The sequence below is a fragment of the Plecotus auritus genome (genome assembly GCF_963455305.1).
Source record: "Plecotus auritus genome assembly, chromosome: 5".
In the NCBI taxonomy this organism is placed as follows: Eukaryota; Metazoa; Chordata; class Mammalia; order Chiroptera; family Vespertilionidae; genus Plecotus; species Plecotus auritus.
Genome location: NC_137776.1, coordinates 183,721,491 through 183,734,095, shown reverse-complemented (window position 1 = coordinate 183,734,095; position 12,605 = coordinate 183,721,491). Strand labels below are relative to the sequence as shown.

Here is a 12,605-nt window from a genome sequence, read left to right as displayed (position 1 = left end):
TTAGAAGCAAATGGCTGAGGGCATCTGAGCCCCCTCAGAGTCACCAGTGGGGAGCTCATGGGGTGGCCGAAGAGTCGTCCATGGGAGGCACGGGAAGGGCCTCTGAGTCGTCAGAGGGGGGCAGGGGGGCAGCCCCGTCTCCGGTCACGGTGGGCAGGGCCTGGTAGGTCTGGGTCCAGTACTGCAGGTAGCTGCTCCTCAGGTGCTGTTTCATGGACTGGCCGTCCATCTTCTTGTTAATCTCCAGGTAGTTGCCATTTTCCTGGGTGTAGGGATCCCACTGGGTGGGCACAGCCAAGTGGCCCTTATTGGGGTCCCTGCACGTGAGAGAAAGGCTGTGTGGGGTCTGAGGGCTCACAGGAGGCCTCCATGCTGACCCGAACCACCAGGGCACCTCACTGTGTCCTGGGCACTGGCTGGGCATGTACGTGTTCTGCGCCCAACCAGTAGTTCTATCCTCACACACAGATGGGGGTACTGAAGCTCAGGGAGGTTAAGTATAGGAGAGGGGAGAGGCATGTGGGGCCCAGGTGGCAGGAGGCCTGGTACAGCCTCACCCGCCTTACCCAGTCCTGGCAAAGTTGGTCCAGTAGGCGATCATGGCCCGGGAGACAGTCCTGTCTTGGGGCCGGTAGATCAGGGGGTTGGCGAAGGGCTTCCCAAACACGTACGGGAGGTCAGTAATGTGATCGGCGCCCAACCAGCTGGGTAACAACGGAATGCGAACAGGGTGGGAGAACAGGTAGGTGTAGGTCCGGGCACTCCTGAGGAGGGGAGGGACACGGCCCAGGTTGGCAGGGAGCTCACCTGGGCTTCTGACCCAGAGCTGGGCCCTGGAGGGAGAAATGGGGAGAGCAGGGTGTGGCCGGGAAATCCTCAGACTCAGAATCAGGAAGGACCTGAATCCCTGCTCCTGGAAGGGAAGGCCGTGGGGCTGTTGTTCTGGGATCTCGAGTGCATTCACTCTTCCCTCCACAAAGCCTGTCGAGGCGTCTTCCTTCCTTTTCTCTGCAGATGAATTTGTGTTCCCGTCGGGAACACACCTGTGCCGCCCAATGAAGACCTCAAGTTCCTGGAGTTGGGACAAGCTTTCTGCCTGCTCTTCCTGGGCATCGTTTTCTCTCGCTTCCGAGGAAGCATCCCTAACTGACTTTTTATTTTCGCTGGAGGTTGACCAGGTGGCCGCAGGCCAGAGTTGTTTTGAATGTTGGCCAACTCCAAACCCACAACAGAGAGCATCATCCCGTGTTCTGTCCCCCTATTCCTGGGGGCTGCGGGGAGGCTGCAGACACTGCAGAGGAGGTTTGTGGGCTGAGTCAGTGGTCGGCAAACTCATTAGTCAACAGAGCCAAATATCAACAGTACAACGACTGAAATTTCTTTTGAGAGCCAAATTTTTTAAACTTAAACTATATAGGTAGGTATATTGTTATTTACTTAATTAGGGTCCGTGGTATTTTGTGGAAGAGCCACACTCCAGGGGCCAAAGAGCCCCATGTGGCTCTCGAGCCGCAGTTTACCGACCACTGTGCTGAGTGAATGGGGGACTTATAACTTGATGGATAGAACACCTGAATTAATCTATAAAGTAAGCCTATCATTTTCAGTCTTAGAACACGTATATTTATGTGAATAGGGGGTTAAGTTCTTAAGTTTCCTTTGAAGGCCTGTGCAAAGCAATGAAGGAGGTGACTCAGCTGTGTTTCGAGCAAGCAGAACCTATAGGCAGGGACAAACGCACCAGGAGTCAAAACATCATCTCATCCACGTCATCTCATCTACATCATCTCATCTACATCATCTCATGTGACTACAATAGCTGAGGTTGCAGACCCCCAGGGCTGCACGTAGCACCTCAGCCCCGCCACTTTATAGCCCTGTCCCCTGCACCTGCTGGAAGACAGGATGTGAATGCTTGTAAGCACCCTGTCTTCTTGGTTGGCTGACCTTCTCAATAAACGCCTCATATGATTCCACCCGGCCTTCGTTATTGGACACACGGACAGGCAGCCCGAGCCCAACCTGGGGTTTGCCAGTAACAGGAGGAGGGCTCTGTAAAGGCCCCTGAGCTGGGAGGTGAGGAGGGGCCTTCTCAAGTCTCCTCAGGCCTGGGCAAGGCAGATGGTGCAGGCACCGCTGGGACCCCATCATGGTTTTCCCTGGCCTCCCTGATCCCCGAGTCGCCCACCGGGGAGGCCTCACTGGGCAGGTGTGTGACCCAGGGGAGCCTCCCCTGCCCCGGCCCTCACTTGGCGCTGGCTCTGTGCTGGGCCACGGCCATCTTCGTGGGCATCAGGAAGAAGACGTCGGTCTCAAAGTCCACCACCGTCTTCTTCTTGGCCTCCTGGGAGGAGTCCTGGGCCCAGGACCCCGTGTAGAAGTCAAAGGTAGCGTTGGCACCTCTGGCCCCCTTGGCCAAGGTGAGGCCCCTGATGAGCTTGAAGAAGTCCTCCCTGCAGGGACAAGCCGGCACTGGATCCTGGACCCAGGTCAGTGGGAGGCATCCCCCCTGCCCCCTGCCTGGGCCCTGCAGATGGCCCCCTACTCCTGCCAACCTCCTTCTCCAGATGATTCCTCCCCAAGAGGCCCACGGGCACGTCCTGGGCCCTGCACCCTAGTTACCCCGTGACGGTCTGGTTGTCCAAGTTTACGGCCGGCATGTCAGCAGTGGCAAAGATGTGGCCGTCCATGTTGTTGGTGCCAGCGATGTAGTCAATGTCGGCCGCGTTGGCGAAAAGGTTGATGGGGTCGTCAGGGATGAAGTCTCCATCCATGACAGGCAGGAAGCCCAGGTAGTGCACTACGGGGTCTGCGTGGAGAGTAGGGGTCCTCGCACCTTCCAGAGCCCCTGCCAGGCCCCAGGCCCGGGGGCAGCCCCTGCCTCCTCGGATCCAGACCAGGGTCCTCAGCCTGTCCCCCTGACATGGGGCCCGGATCATTCTATGTCCTGGGCTGCCCTGTGCGTGTGGAGCAGTTTCCCTGGCCCCATCCGCCCGATGTCACCCTCCCCAGTGTGGCAGCCCAGACTGTGTGCAGACTGCCACAGGCTCCCTGGGCCACACCGTCTGCTGACAGCCACTGCGCCTGAGATCCCTAAAGTGGGTGCATAAGACTGTTTCTGCCCATTGTTGGGGGACAAGGTGCACCAGCTTCCCAAAGGGGTCAGGACCCAGGGAGGATCAGAGGGAGGGATGGCGCCCGCGGCACAGCCAGTTGGGCCACGGAGGCAACAAGGGCCCTGGCGGCACCAGGCTCCCAGGGACATCAGTGAGCGGGTGACAGACCAGGCAGCAGCCCCTCAATCCTCGCTTCTTGGGGAGCATGGCCGTCCCCCCATGTGGAGCCTCCACTCACACTCCAGGCCCAACAGGGGTATCTTATAGGCCAGCGTCAGAGCCCGGGGGTCGGTGACCTTCAGACACTTGGCCATGCTGGCGGTATCTTCCAGGGGGCAGCCCACCTTCTTGGCGATCTGGGGGTGGGGAGAGACTGGCATGGGGACCAGGACAGGGCATAGAAAGGAGGTAACCTGAGCACCTCCCTCACTGCAGCTCCCCTTTACCCCTCTGGCCCAGGAGAGAGGGTTCTTCTGGATGGCCCAGGGGGCCAGCGCCACGCCGCTCTGGCTGATGGCTCGCCTGATGAGGCCCTTGTTGTAGGGAGAGAGGGTCTGCAATACACAGAGGTCCTGTCACCATGGCCTCGCCTCTTTTGCCCACCGGCCTCCACCAAGCACAGCTAGACTGTCAGCATCATGCTGTTCCCCACAGCCCTCATCAGCTCCCCCCAGTTCCCATCTGCTCCCCCAGTTCCCACCAGCTCCTCCAGTTCCCAACAGCTTTCCCAGCCCCCATCAGCTCCCTCCAGCTCCCTCTTCCCCCGTCAGCTCCCCACCCCCATTACCTTCCCCAGCCCCTGTCAACTCCCACCAGTTCCCATCAGCTCCCCAGTTCCCATCAGCTCCCCAGCCCCCTGTCATTTCCCACCAGCCCCTATCAACTCCCCCAAGCTCCCCTCAACACCCTGAATATATGGCCCACCCTCCCAGGAACCCCAGACCTGTAGATTGACGCTAACACCTCCGGCTGATTGTCCAAAGATGGTGATGTTCTCAGGGTCCCCCCCGAAGGCCGCAATGTTCCTCTTCACCCACGCGATGGCCATGTGCTGGTCCCGAAGGCCGTAGTTACCTGGGGCAGGTGGGAGCCCATCAGGGACTGGGTGGGGGAGAGCTTCTCCATGTGGAGACCCCTGTCAAGCCCCAGGACAGCACACGGCAGGTCCCAGGAGGCTGTGGAATGAGGTGCTGGAGGGGTTGTGGGGCTCAGGTAGGGGACTAGGAACAGGAGGGTCAGGTTGCTCATCTCTCTCCCTGACACCGTCCATCTTGTTGTCTGTCTGTCCTATGGCTCTGAGTCCCCAGCGTCACCACTTCAGTGTCTCATCTTCTGTCTCTCCCTGGGTCCCTGTCCCCACTCCCTGATCTCCCTGGGTCCCTGTCCCCACTCCCTGGTCTCCCTGGGTCCCTGTCCCTGCTCCCTGGTCTCCCTGGGTTCCTACCTGGCTGGCGGGCAGCCTCTTCCCTCACTACAGCTTCTGATGGGCTCCTGTATCTCACTGTCCATCCCCAGCTTCCTGCGCTGCCAGTAGAATTCTGGGTCTTTATGGGAGACTCTCAGGAGTTGTTGGGAGAATGCAATGCTGAAGGGCCCCACCAACAGCTCCCTCACCCCTGGCCCCAGGTGCCCATCACACCTGGCAGGTGGGCGTCTCCAGTGCTGAGGAAGCCCAGCGGCCCGAGGCGGTAGTTGAAGGTGACCACGATGACGTTGCCCCGCGTGGCGATCACCTCCCCATCGTATAGGTAGTCACTGAAGAAGTTGAACCCTTGGCCGGACCCAAAGAGGAAGGATCCTCCGTAGATCCAGATCATGACAGGCAGGTTCTGAGAAACTGAGGCAGGAAGCAGGCCCGGTGACCCCAGCTGTCCCCTCCCCATCCCCTCTGGGTGCTTGTTTCAGGGACTTTCAGCTCTGGAGATCACACATCCAAGGGGTAGGGTAGGGCAGGACTGGGCCTCTGGCTGCCTGGGCGCTTTCTGCAGGTTCGGGGACCTGGAGGGCATGGGGAGGGGGATGCACCTTCCTTCTGGCCCTGGGGGACCCAGATGTTGAGGTAGAGGCAGTCCTCGGAGCCCCACGTGTTCTGCTGGGTGACAGTGACTTGCAGGCATCGCTGCTTGAAGTCCTTGGCCTTCAGGGTCCCTGTGGGTGACCAGAGGGCCTGGCGTGAGGATGGTGGCCCCAACTGCCACCCCAGTCATAGGGCCAGCCCCGCACCCATCCACCCACAGCCACCTTGCCAGCCGGGGTGCCGCTGGGGGTTCTCCAGGGCCTTGGGTGGAGCAGCGAAGGGGATGCCCTTGAAGATGTCCACAGAGCGGCCGCCGATGCCCAACAGGCCAAGCTTCTTGTTGACGCCCTCCACGAAGCCCCCTTCCGTGTGCACCACGCCCAGCTGGGGAGAGGGCAGGCTCAGGGGTGCAGGCTGGGCGGGTCAGCGAGGTGCGGTGAACCCAGCAGGCTCTAGGGGTCCAGACAGCCTCCAGTTGGGGCCCCTAGTCACGTCTGCCTGGAGCTGTGGGTTCCTGAGGAAGCCTAGCTCCTCAGCCCTGTCAGGGCCCTGAGGGAAGGGATCCTGTAGGTGCGCCAAGGCTCCCAACTCCCCCTGGAGGGGCCTGGGCCAATGGCAAGCAGGTGGGTGTCGCCTCCTCTCCACGGCGGGGGGCCGGGCTCCTGGTTGAACTAGACCGAGGTCCACACTCCTATTCCGCCGCTGGGGCTGTGATGGGCAAACTGCCGGCCTCTCAGGGCCCAGCGCCCTCTGTGCCTGGCCATGGCCCTCCCCGGGCAGAGGGAGAGCCCAGGGCCCTGGAGGCCCAGGCAGATCTGCACATCAGCCCTGAGGGCGCCAGTGACTCTGGGGCTGGGGGACAGGGCCTTGTTTGTGTTGGCGCAAGTGCCCCTGTGTGCCCTGAGAGCGCCTGGCCCAGCCCTCCCTCGTGGTCTCTGACATTCGAGTTCGTGGGCGTCCTGGCTGTCAGCTGCGTGGCGCCATCGTGTGAGTGTGAAGGCAGGAGCGCAGAGGAAGGGCCAGGACAGCGCGGGGCTGGGTGTGGGCTCTCGGGGGCTCTTCATGCCAGCGCCCCACCTGCCTGCCCCCCTCCACAGCCGTCCCAGGTCCCAGGCCGGGTTAGGGGAGCCGACGGGCCCCTGCCATGTCCTCTGGGCTCTCGCTTACCTTTGCTGCGCTCACTACTGCCATGCAGCAGGCGAGGCCTAAGACAGCCAGCTCCGGGCGCCCCATGGTGCGTGTGCCAGCCTCGGGGCCCTGCCTCTGTGTGTGGGTATTTATGGGGCGGGAGCCATCCGGAATCCAGGGCTGGCAGCTGCCTGTGGCTGGTTCCCTTCCCCTCCTCCTCCCTCTGCCCCTTCCTCCAGGCAGTATACCCGGGGCCAGGATACCTGTCATTCCCAGCCAGGCTTAGGGCCAAGGTCATGCATGTGTGGGCACACACACTCAGACACACACATGCATGCATAGCTGCCTTTTCCTGGCGGGCTCAGGCTGGGCCAAGGTCACAGAGGTGTGCACACACACACACACACACTAATGCATGTGTGCACGGGTGCAGGGATGGTCCGCCTTGCACATGATACGCTATTCCCTTGTGCCTGTTGCACTCAGTGCACCTGGCCGGTCAATGGAAATAGTCAGGTGGCCCAGGCGAGGGGCTGAGGGTTGGGGCTCAGCTGGGTGCGCAGTGCCCTGAATGGTGGCTCATTTACAAGGGCCTGGGCTCACCCTCAGAGAAGTGGGCCTGCTTCCCTCCAGGCCCTGCCTGGCCCCCACCTGGAGCTCCGGACCTCAGCAAAGGGAGGTCATAGAGCATGGGCGTGTGGCTTCTGGGACAGAGAGGGCTTTGTGCTCCTGGGCAGCCATGTGGCTGAGCCTGGGTCCGAGGGCCCACTGGTGAGCAGTCCGAGCTGGGTGTGGGGACCCATTGCAGCAAAGGCGGGCGATCCTGCCCTCAGGGAGGGCACACCTCACACTCAGCACCAGCAGCCCTGGGAGGCAGGACTGGAGGCTCAGGGGGGCACAGGTGGGGAGGGAGGGGGCTCCCGCCCAGCCTGGTGGCTTCCCTGAGGAAGAGGAAGCGCCTGGCTTCACAAATGCCCAACGACCTGGGTCCCAGCAGAGAGACAGAGAGGGACAGACAGAGGGAGAGACAGACAGAGGGAGAGACAGAGATATTGGGGACGCGGAGAGACAGAGGGAGAGAGAGCTGAGCAGAGTGTGTGAGAGCAGAGGCGCGTGTGGCTGCGGGAGCGTGTTTCACTCGGGAACCAGAGGAAGCTCCAGGGACAAGCCCAGGGTTCCTGCCTTTGTGGCGTTGGCAGCACTGCCTTCTCCAGGGCTGGGGGTGCGTTCAGGGCCCAGGGACAGCAGAGCCCTCCCTGGACAGCAGCCCTTCGCCCGGCCCTTCACCCTTTCGCTACCAGGAGCCGGTGCTTGTACGCAGGCCACAGCCCCGCTGACGTCACGCCTGGGGCTGCCCCAGCATCACATGGATCCACAGACACCGGCCAAGCTGGCTGCCTCCTGATCCAGAGCCCAGGTCTCCTGGGACGGAGGTGGGGAGGCGGCAGGACAGTGGGCAGCAGGAGCCGGGCAGACTGGGCCGGGTGGCTGAGGACCGGGGAGCAAAGGGCTTGAGGGTGCATTTGTTAACAGCCCAAGTGCCCGTCAGTAGATGGGTGGATAAAAAGCTGTGGGACATTCACACCATGGATTACTAAATAGCAGCGAAAAAGAAGGAACTCTTACCCGGTGAGACAGCCTGGAGGGACCTGGTTAGTACCATGGTGAGTGAAATAAGCCACTGGGAGAAAGACAAGTATCACATGATCTCACTCATGTGGAATCCAATGAACCAAATAAACTGACGAATAAACAGATCCATAGACATGGACGCATGGAACAGCAGGACAGATCTCAGAGTGAAGGTGGAGGGAGGGAGGGAAGAGATGAATCCAGAATTTTTGTGCATCGACACAGGGCTCCTGGACACAGACAATAGACAGGGGAAGGCCTGGGGTCGGGTAGGGTGGGAGCTGGGTGGAGAGGGGGGAAAGGGGGAAATGGTAGACATCCTATCTAATAAAGAGGGAATATGCTAATTGACCATCACTCCGTCACAAAGATGGCTGCACCCAGAGCTAAGGCCAAGTTCCCATAAGGAGCCTTAACAAGCAATCAGCAGGGACCTGAGGCTATGTCCTCCCCTGCTGCCATGGGGCTTGACAGGGGACCTCAGGCCACTCCCTCTCCCGGGGTGGGGGGGGTTCACAGGGGACCTCAGGCCGCGCCCCCCACCTGGCAGGACTTGACAGGGGACCACAGGCTGCGCCCGCTGCCCTGGTGTCAGGCTGGGGGACCTGAGGCCACACCCCCCGCCCCGGCGCCAGGCCAGGGGAGCTGAGGCCATGCCCCCTGCCCAGCGGGGCTTGACGGGGGACCTCAAGGTGGGCTTCCCGTCCTGGTGCTGGACTAGGGGACCTCAGGCTGCTTTCCCCCGCCCCAGCGCCAGGCTGGGCACCTCAGGTCGTGCCCCCCCCACCAGGTGGGGCTTGTCAGGGACTTCAGGGCATGCCCCCCACCCCGGCACCAGGCCGGGGGACATCAGTCCGCACCCCCCGCCCAGCAGGGCTTGATGGGGACCTCAGGCTGCGCCTGCGGCCCCAGCACTGGGTCAGGGGTCCTGAGGCTGCACCCCTTGGCCTGGCTGGGCTTGATAGGAGACCTCAGGCCGTGCCCCCCACCCAGCAGGGCTTGATAGGGGACCTCAAGGTGCACCCCCAGTGCTGGGTCAGGGGAACTCAGGCCAAGTCCCCCACCCCCGCACCAGGCTGGGGGACCTCAGGCCAACCCCCCCACCCCAGCACCGGGCCAGGGGACCTCAGGCCAACCCCCCCACCCCAGCACCGGGCCAGGGGACCTGAGGCTGTACCCCCCTGCCTGGCAGGGCTTGACAGGGGCTCTCAGGCCATGTCCCCTACCTGGGGGGCTTGACGGGGGACCTCAAAGCATGCCCCCTGTCCTGGCGCCTGGCCAGGGGACCTGAGGCTATGTCCCCTGCCTGGCGGGGCTTGACAAAGGTGGGACTGGCCAGGTCTGGATCTAACCCAATGGGGGTGGGGGCTGGCCAGGTCTGGGTCTCACACGATTTTGAGGCACATGTGGGTGGGCCGGGACTTAACTCTGGGTCCCGTGGTGCGTCCCAGACTCTGACAGGAGAAAGGTTTTCATATACATTTTACTAATTTTCTTTCATCTCTGACACTTCTATTATAGAGAAAGGGCAAATAGCAATATTAAATTATTTCCTCTAATTAATCCCTTTTTAATGTGCATGAATTTCGTGCACCAGGTCACTAGTCAACAATGAAATCCAATTTAAAAAGAAATAAAAGAGGCCCTAGCCAGTTTGGCTCAGTGGTTCCATCTCTGGACTGAAGGGTCCCAGGTTCGACTCCAGTCAGGGCCCCGTGCCTGGGTTGTGGGCCAGATTCCCAGTAGAGTGTGTGTAGAAGGCAGCCAATCAATGGTTCTCTCTCATCATGGATGTTCCTGGCTCTCTCTCCTGCTCCCTTCCTCTCTGAAATAAAAAATAGATACATTTCAAAGTAAAATAAACTGAATAGCCCGGCGGTGTGGTTCAGTTGGTTGAGCGTTCTCCCATGCACCAACAGGTCGCCCTTTGCATTCCCAGTCAATGCACATGCAGGCCTCAATCCCCAGTAGGGGGTGTGCAGGAGGGAGCCGATCCATCCTCTATAATAAAAGGCTAATGTGGAAATTGTTCTCACGGGAGTTTGACCAACTAGGAGTTTGACGGCTCGCTATGATGTGCACCGACCACCAGGGAGCAGCGCAGAATGAAGGAAGGCCCTGGTCAGCAGACAGCAGGGGGTAAGGGTATGGGGTGGGGGGAGGCCCCAATCGGCCCTGGTCACCTGCCAGCCCTAGGGACCCATCAGTGCACACATTTTGTGCCCCGGGCCTCTAGGGTGTCTATCAGATCCATGTTTCTCTCCTTCCCTCTCTAAAAACAAAATCAATTTTAAAAAGTGACAGAAATATTTAGAATAGGCAAATAGATTGAGACCGGAAGTAGAATATATTAACAGGACTGGAGGAGGGGAGTTACTGGGGAAGGGGTACAAAGTTTCTGTTGGGAGCGATGCAAGTTTTGGAACTACATAGTCGTGATGGTTGCACATTAGTGTGATTGCAATTAATATCACTGAATTGAAGTCTTATAAACTGTTAGAGTATTTTCTGTTATGTATATTTTACCCTGATGGTTTTTTTTAAAATATATTTTTATTGATTTCAGAAAAGAAGGGAGAGGGAGTGAAAAATAGAAACATCAATGAAGAGAGAGAATCATTGATCGGCTGCCTCCTGCAAGCCGCCTACCAGGGACCGAGCCCACAACCCAGGCATGTGCCCTTGACTGGAATCAAACCCAGGACCCTTCAGTCCTCAGGCCAATGCTCCATCTGCTGAGCCAAACCGGCTAGGGCTGACCCAGGTTTTAAAAAAATAATCGTTGCAAGGACCAACTCCTGACCCAGGACAGGGCTGCCTTCCATTGGAGGAAGAGAGGGAGTGTGGCTGGGCTTGTGGTTTCTGCTGCCCAGGAGGAGGAATTTGTGGATTTCAAGTTCAGACGGGAACCCACCAGCACTAAGTGGGGGATTGTGGACAGATCAAAGCCTGCCACAGGGAAGGCCAGGCGGGGAGTACTGGCCAGTGGCCTCTGTCGGGACTTCCCATTCTGTGATCCAGGGCCTGGGCCTCCTTTACCGATTGGAACCCTCTGGGAACCCGGTCCTGGGAAGGCCTCTCTGGGGGTGTTGTGTCTGGGGAAGTGTGGAGAGCGGCTACAGCGTTTGGATAGGTTCAAGCCTCGGACGAATGAGAGGGCAGGTCCTCTTGTGGCAAAGCAACGTGCAAGTTCCAGATTGGAGGACAAAGCCCTCCCAGCACGATAGCCAAAGGTTATGGTTGTAAGCTTGACCTCATGGTCCGAACCTGTGGTCCCCCGTGGCTAAGTGAGGTAGGCTGTGGAGGTGCAGCAAGTGCTGTAAGAACAAAGCTTGATGGAGTTCAGGTGCATGTAATTGAGTAGATTCCAAATCCGGGAGAACAATGTAAACATCTTGAGCACTTTGCCTGGTGGAATCTGGCTATAAAATAAAGACTCGGCTTGCAGGCTGTGGCACTGTCTCTCCATCTGAGAGCAGCATCCCACCTAGCCCCAGCTTTATTCTGCTGTCTGTCTTCTTTAATCCTTCCCCGCCCCCCCTCAGGTTCACCCCTGGCCCTGCTGAGCCAGCCACAGGGAAGGATTTGTGATGCAGCTTATTTAAGGCGACAGCTGGGCCCTGGGAACCAGAGCTGCAGCTCTTCACAGGGTTCATTTCTCCCAGGACCAGGCACTGGACCGCCCCCCTCGCTCTGCTGGCACCTGGTCTGAGGAGTCCAGGTGAGTGTGGGTTTGCAGGATAAACGTGCTGATTGGTGCCCCCTGGCTCCCCTCTGGCCCAGATGAACCCAGGGCTGTGAGGTCTGAGGTCCCATCTCAGGCAGCCACCAGTTTAGACTCACTGTCCTGAGGGTAGATGGGCTGGAGCCCTGAGAGCCCGCAGCCCCTGGCTGGCTTCCCTTGTTGTCCAGGTCTGTGCTGTGGTTCTGCCATGGGGAGGTGGGCACTGGGAAGCTCTGCTGGGGGAGGTGGAAGGATGGGGCAGGGAGGGTGCGGAGGAACAGCACCAACACTGCCCGCTGTACCTACCGCCTGGCTAGGGAAAAACTGGACTGTGTGCATCAGGGTGGCTGGCTGTCAGGTCCCATCTCTCCTCTGAGCCCTCACCATGCCCCTGGGGGACTAAAGAATGGAAAAGGGAAGGAAAGTCCTCCCCACTCCCCGCCCCCAGCAACCTGACATGGTGAGCTTTGGAGTCTCAGACCTGGGTTTGAGTCCTTGCTGTGAGGGCCTGAGGCACATGACCTCTCCTGGAGCCTAGTAACTATCTACAACGGGGTGTCCACAGGCCGCCGCCCGGGCCATGTGAGGTCAGGATGGGGGAGCCTCGGTGCAGGCGGTGCCCCGTCCCAGATCTTGCTGAGGTGGCCAAGGCCCTGCGTCTCACCTCTGCCTCCCGCTGCCCTCCGGACTCTGCCAGAGCCAGCGGGGAGCACCCTGGCCCTACCGGGGGCACCCACGGCTCAGCCCTGGTACCCTGTGCTCTGAGCCTGCAGGATGTGTTACTGTCTCAGCGTGGGATCCAGCTCCAGGCGAATGCCTTTCTCTCCCGGGCCATTCCCAGAACCCAGTACACAGAGCCCGCTCCCCACTCAGGGCTGACCCTCCTCTGATCCTCTCTCCTCCTCTGAAATGAGGGGGCACCCCACTTTCTGAGCCAGACACGGGCAGAGACCGGCGGGCGGCTGTGGTAATGAGGGCAAAGCAGGTT

At 59.9% G+C, this 12,605-nt stretch overlaps 1 pseudogene across 1 annotated transcript; it reads right to left on the bottom strand.

Moving 5' to 3' along the window:
* LOC308248395 (bile salt-activated lipase-like) lies at positions 1–6,366 on the bottom strand (annotated as a pseudogene). Its single transcript has 11 exons — positions 6,301–6,366; positions 5,358–5,517; positions 5,142–5,264; positions 4,756–4,953; positions 4,060–4,190; positions 3,563–3,670; positions 3,355–3,472; positions 2,623–2,809; positions 2,250–2,453; positions 567–764; positions 1–317 (listed from the first exon to the last, which is right to left on the bottom strand). The product of its transcript is annotated as a bile salt-activated lipase-like (transcript).
* Between the last annotated feature and the right edge of the window lie 6,239 nt (positions 6,367–12,605).